Here is a 6,275-nt window from a genome sequence, read left to right as displayed (position 1 = left end):
CAGGGGTCTTGAACCCGCGGGCTCAGGCAATTCACTCACCTCAGCCTCCCAAAGGCACGGGATTACAGGCTGAGCCACCAAGCCCGGCTTAGAATAAATTTTAAAATTAGCTGGGAATGGTGGTACACGCCTGTGGTTCCAACTACTTGGAAGGCTGTGGTGGAAGGATCGCCTGAGCTCAGCAGATGGAGGCTGTGGGGGCCATGAGTGTGCCACTGTACTCCAGCCTGGGTAACAGTGAGACTCAGACTCAAAAAGGAAAATTATGTCCTTGACTAACAGATACTTGTTTTCATTGGACACTGTAGGACATGAGATGATGAGGACCTGGACTAGACAGGACTGTGTACAATTGTCACTACAAAGAAAAATCAGATAACACTGGATACTCGGAGGGTCAGATGTTGAAGTTGTAAAGGGTTTCAGGGACACTTTCAGCTACAAAGGAGAAAAATCCAGAAGTTCAAAACACACACACCAGGAAAATTCAATTTACACTGCCTTAAAAGCTAAGGAAATTTACTGGCTCATGTATTTGGAAGTAGAGTTGCTTGGTTGCTTGATCAAATGACTGAGTATTCCTATCAAAAGCCCAAAGTCTGCTGGGAGTGTTGGCTCACACCTATAATCCCAGCACTTTGGGAGGCTGAGGTTTGACAATTGCCTGAGCCTGCAAGTTGAAGACCAGCCCGGGCAGCTTGGCGAGACGTCATCTCTACAATAAATCAAAGGCCCAAGGTCTGTCCGCTGTGGCCGCTTCTTCATACAGCTCTTCTAAAGACTTTAGGAAAGCTAGGTATAACAATGGCAAGTCACCCTCTTGTTGTAACTTAGGGGCTGGCAAGCAAATCTGTGTTGGAATAAGACTAGCTGGTGCAACTGCCATTTGACATTAGGGCCCAGTGCTATGTTTGAAATAGGAGTCGTGGCCAGGTGCAGTGGCTCACATATATAAACTCAGTACTTTGGGAGGCTGAGGTGAGAGGTTTGCTTGAGCCTACAGGTTGGAGACCAGTCCAGGCAAGTTGGCGAGACATCATCTCTACAATCAAATTACAAGAAAATTAACGAGGCATGATGGCACATGCCTGTAGTTCCAGCTATTTGGAAGGCTGAGGTGTAAGGATTGCCTGCCACTGCACTCTAGCCTGGGTGACAGAGTGAGACTCCAACTCAAAAAAAAAAAAGAAAGAAAGAAATAGTTGTAACTGGCCCTTAGCAATGAGTTTTGAAAGAGTCAAAAGAAAAAAAAACTGAAGACAATTTCAATTTTACAGAGTTTAATTGAGGAAAGATGATTTTCCAATCATGCAGCCTTCAACCAGTCGGCTCAGAGACTCCAGGTTATCCACATGGTGGAAGAAGTTTCATGGACAGAGAAAGGCAGGTGACATAAAGAAAAAGGAAGTGGCTGGACGCAGTGGTTCACGCCTATAATTCCAGCACTTTGGGAGGCTGAGGTGAGAGGATTGTCTGAGCCTGGGCAACACGGCGAGACCTCGTCTCTACAATAAATAAAAAAATTAGCCAGGCATGGTGCCTCTCTCTTGTGGTTCCAGCTACTTGGAAGGCTAAGGTGGAAGGATCGCCTGAGCCCAGCAGGTTGAGGCTGTGGTGGACATGAGCATGCCACTGTACTCCAGCCTGGGTGACAGTAAGTCTCCAACTCAAAAAAAAAAAAAGAGGTCTAGAAACAGCCGAACTGGTGACGGCTGGTGTTTGCCTTATTTGAACCTGGTTTGAATAGTTGGCTACTTTTGATGGTCCACAACTCCGTGATTGGCACAAAAGTAGGTTACGTTCACATGTCCAGTTATAGCAAAAGGTTATAGTGACACTACTAGGTAGAACCCAAAATGTACAAGGAGGAAGCTTTGGACTAAACTTAACGAAAGGATCCAGGACATTATTTTTTTAACTCAGGGACTCCAGTCCCCTAAGAGAAGTGTGGCCATTCCCTTATGTGTTTCAGCATCCCAAACCTACAATACATAGTCACTCCCACTGAGCCAATCGCTGGGAACCACACTATCTAGGATAAGACAGCATCTCTCCCAGCAACAACTTACAGGCACTGGGACTCCGCTCAAGTTACAGAAAAGAGCAATGGTTTTCCAGGTAGAGCTAGGTGAACTTCATACATATGTGTACTACAGAGGACTTAATACATGTGCGTAACCCTGGACAAACCATTTTACCTCTCTAAGCTTCATTCTAAAGCTTCCTTATCTATTAAATGAGTATAATAACTGGGTCTTTTTCCAAAACAAATTATTTTATACCTGGGACTAAACCTTGCCCTCTGACCCAAGGGGTAAACCTGTGACCTGACTGGATCAATGATGTTATGACCTTGTCCACAGTGACTGGCCCAGGAATGGATGCAATTGGGGCTTGTTGAAGTCATTCCCTTGAGGAATGACCTTCAGGTGGTCTATGCCTGTAGTCCTGGCCACTCAGGAGACCGGGGCAGGAGGATTGCTGAAGCCCAGGAGTTGAAGGCTGTGGCGAGCTATGATGGCACCCCTGCACTCCAGCCTGGGTGACAGAGTGAGACCATGTCTCTAAAAAAACAATAAAAAAGGAAGTAAAACCAAAAACCAGAGGGTGGAGGTGGATGTCTCTAAAAATAATTTTAAAAAAGAAGGAAGTAAAAAACAAAAACTGGAGGGCGGAGGTGACTGGCATTGAGAACTAGCAGCACTGGTTGAAGAGGAAACTGTGAGGAAATATAAAAACCACAGGGCTAAGGCAGCCAGAAATAAAACTGCCCAACTTGGGTGGACAGTAGATGGAGAAAGTCAGGAAAGAATTGCTAGGGATATGCTAGGTCATGGGCAGTAGGCCTTAAACTAGCTGTCTGTATAGTCTCTTCTAGTCCCAACCGTGGCGAGACTGACTAGAACAGGAGAGCTTAAGCAGTCATTTCCCCATGATGGCCAGGGCTCAGGGTATATGTCTTGGGTGTTGGTTCCCAGGCTGTGGAATCGATGTTGGAAAGCAACCACTAGGACCGCAGGTAGAGTGAAGTGAAGTGGCAAATTGGAAAGAGCCTGACTTTGGAGTAGGTTCTGCCTTTGGATCCTGACTCTATCATCTGCCATCAACACGACTATGAGAAGTAATAGTCAGCTAAAAAGTAGGGGAGTAGGGGAAAAATAATATGGCATTAGGCTGTGCGTGATGGCTCACGCCTATAATCCCAGCACTTTGGGAGGCTGAAGTGAGAGAATTGTCTGAGCCTGCGGCTTCAAAACCAGTCTGGGCAACTTGGCAAGACCTCGTCTCTACGATAAATTAAAATATTAACCAGGCATGGTGGCACATGCCTGTAGTTCCAGCTACTTGGAAGGCTGAGGTGGAAGGATCGCCTGAGCCTGGGAGGTCAAGGCTGCGGTGGCCATGAATGTGCCACTGCCCTCCAGCCTAGGTGACAGAGTGGGACTCCAACTCAAAAATAAATAAATATGGCATTAAACTACACTTTTTAACAAACAAAAACAGAAAATAAAAGTTCTTAAAAGCAATTGCTGTCCGGGTGCGGTGGCTCAAGCCTATAATCCCAGCACTCTGGGAGGCCAAGACAAGAGGATTGCCTGAGCCCAGCGGTTCGAGACCAGCCTAGGCAACTTGGTGAGACTTCATCTCTACAATATATCAAAAATTAGCTGGGCATGGTAGCGCATGCCTGTAGTTCCAGCTTCTTGGAAGGCTGAGGCAGAAGGACCGTCTGAACTCAGCAGGTCAACGCTGGGGTGGCTGTGAATGTGCCACTGCACTCCAGCCTGAGCGACAAGTGAGACTCTGACTCAATAAATAAATTAAATAAATAAATAAATAAAAACAGCTGCTTAGAACAAATCCAGTTGATTAAATTAAAAAAGATACTCCTGGCTGGGCTCGGTGGCCCAACCTGTAATCCCACGCTTTGGGAGGCTAAGGTGAGTGGATTGCCTGAGCCCACAGGTTCAAGACCCACCTGGGCAGCTTGGCGAGACCTCATCTCTACAATAAATCAAAAAAATTAGCCGGGCGTGGTAGCGCGTGCCTGTAGTTCCAGTTACTTGGAAGGCTGAGACGGAAGGATCATCTGAGCCCAGCCAGTCGAGGCTGTGGTAGCCGGGAGCATGACACTGCACTCCAGTCTGGGCGACAGTGAGACTCCAACTCAAAAAAAACACAAAAAAACAAAAACAAAAACATACTCCTATCACCTTATATTGCCAGGAAAACATGCTGTCGGATCAGGTTTTCCCACAAGACTTACACAAGCATTAAGCCATTTCTGACTTAAGATATGTCTGTCTTTCATATATATGCTATGTGTTGTCTCTTTTGTAAGACCTGGCAACTGTTGGGTTTTTTCACAAAATAGTTAAGGACACATTTTTCTGGGTCTGGCCTTCTGTGCAGATGCACCTCTTTATACTTTCCCCCATAAGTCTGTGAGAAAAGGGAAAAATTGAAAATTTGGGGTTAACTAGTGCCAGGCGTGGTGGCTCATGCCTGTAATCCCAGCACTTCGGGAGGCAGTGGCAAGAGGATTACCTGAGCTCAGGGGTTGGAGACCAGCCTGAGCAACATGGTGAGACCTCCTCTCTACAACATATTAAAAAAATCAGCCAGGCATGGTGGTGCATGCCTGTAGTTCCAGCTACTTGGAAGGCTTAGGCAGAGGGATCCCCTGACCCCAGCAAGTCGAGGCTGCAGTAACTGTGAGCGTGCCCCTGCACTCCAGCCTGGGCAACAGAGTGAGACTCTGACTCAAAAAAAAAAAAAAGAAAAGAAAATTTAGGGTTAACTAATAGAAAATAATTTTACATCAAAATCTCCCTCTAGCAAGCAATGGTTGGCAAGTTATTAAAACCATGGACTTTAGTAACAGGCTACATTTTTGGTTAGAATCCAGACTCCATTTCTTAGCTGTAGAACCTTGGGTAAATTGTTTTTCTCTTGGTACCAGGTGCAGTGGCTCATGCCTGTAATCCTAGTACTTTAGGAGGCTAGAGGTGAGAGGATTGCTGAGCCTGTGGGTTTGAGACTAGCCTGGGCAACTTGGTGAGACCTCATCTGTACAATAAAATTTAAAAATTAGCCAGGCATGGTGGCACGCTCCTGTAATTCCAGGTACTTGGAAGGCTGAGGCAGAAGGATCACCTGAGTCCAGCAGGTTGAGACTTCAGTGGCCCTGAGCGTATTGCTGCACTCCAGTCAGACCGTGAGACTCCCAACTCAAAAAAAAAAAAACAAGTAAGGTCCTTAGAACAGTGTCTATCACATAGCGAAGCTGTTAAGATTTTGGCACACCATTATACCACTAGTATAGTATAAACTACTTGATGACAGGTTAATCTGCTTCATGAATCCTTTATCTCCTAGATAGAATGGTTGCTGGAAAGGTGTATTGGTTTATTAGTGGTGACAGTTAATTGCAAGGACCAGTATTTATAGGGGAGTTTGCCCCTGCCTCAGTGGCTAAGTGAAGGAAGATGCCGGCCATTTTCACATGCTGTTACATCAGGTGGTAAAAATCCTTGGAAGATAAATATCAAGTAATCAGGCTGGCCACTTCCCTTCTGGGAGTGCAGTTGGGATGGAGGTGAACTGAGGATTCTTCTTCCCAGGGATCCCCTCCGGTTGGAAGGAAGTCTGAAACCTGCTCCCATGCAGAAATCCGAAGACAGGCATCCCCAGGGCCCTCTGCTGCCCAGCAATACCGAGGAACTCGGGGAATGAAGACGACACCCTTTCACCGGGTCTGAAATCACCCGGGATCTTCCCGTTCAGCCCCTGCCCATTTTTCTCGTCGCTGGGAAGGTGCTGGCGGCCTACCGGCCTTTGAGGTTCCTCGAAAGTTTGGTGCCCAGGGGAGACTCGGAGGACTCATCTGGAGGTCGCCCGCGCGTGCTCGTTTCCCGCCCTGCCCTCATTGGCCCCCTCCTGGCACCGCCCACAGCTCTGCTTCTAGCCGCGCCCCTTCGCGTTCCGGTCGCGGCGGGGTGGACGAGCCGACCGCCGTCGCGCTTGCGCCGCGGGCCCGCGGGCCGTATCCGGGGGACGGCCGGGCCCCCGAGGGCTGAACGGGCAGTGCGCCTGCGCAAGAGGCCTGCGAGCCGGCGATGCTGCGCGGACTCGCCGCCGGGGCAGAGCGGACTTGGTGGATCATATAGAACTATGTTACCACATGGTTCCATAGGTATCCTACCTTTAATGTTTTGAGGATATACTCAATTATTAAGTGCATTGTTGCTCCACCACAATGTGTTAGTTCTATC

The sequence above is a fragment of the Carlito syrichta genome, unplaced genomic scaffold (assembly GCF_000164805.1).
Source record: "Carlito syrichta isolate Samal-C Ts95f unplaced genomic scaffold, Tarsius_syrichta-2.0.1 Scaffold135908, whole genome shotgun sequence".
NCBI lineage: Eukaryota > Metazoa > Chordata > Mammalia > Primates > Tarsiidae > Carlito > Carlito syrichta.
Note: the sequence above shows the minus strand (reverse complement) of the source record.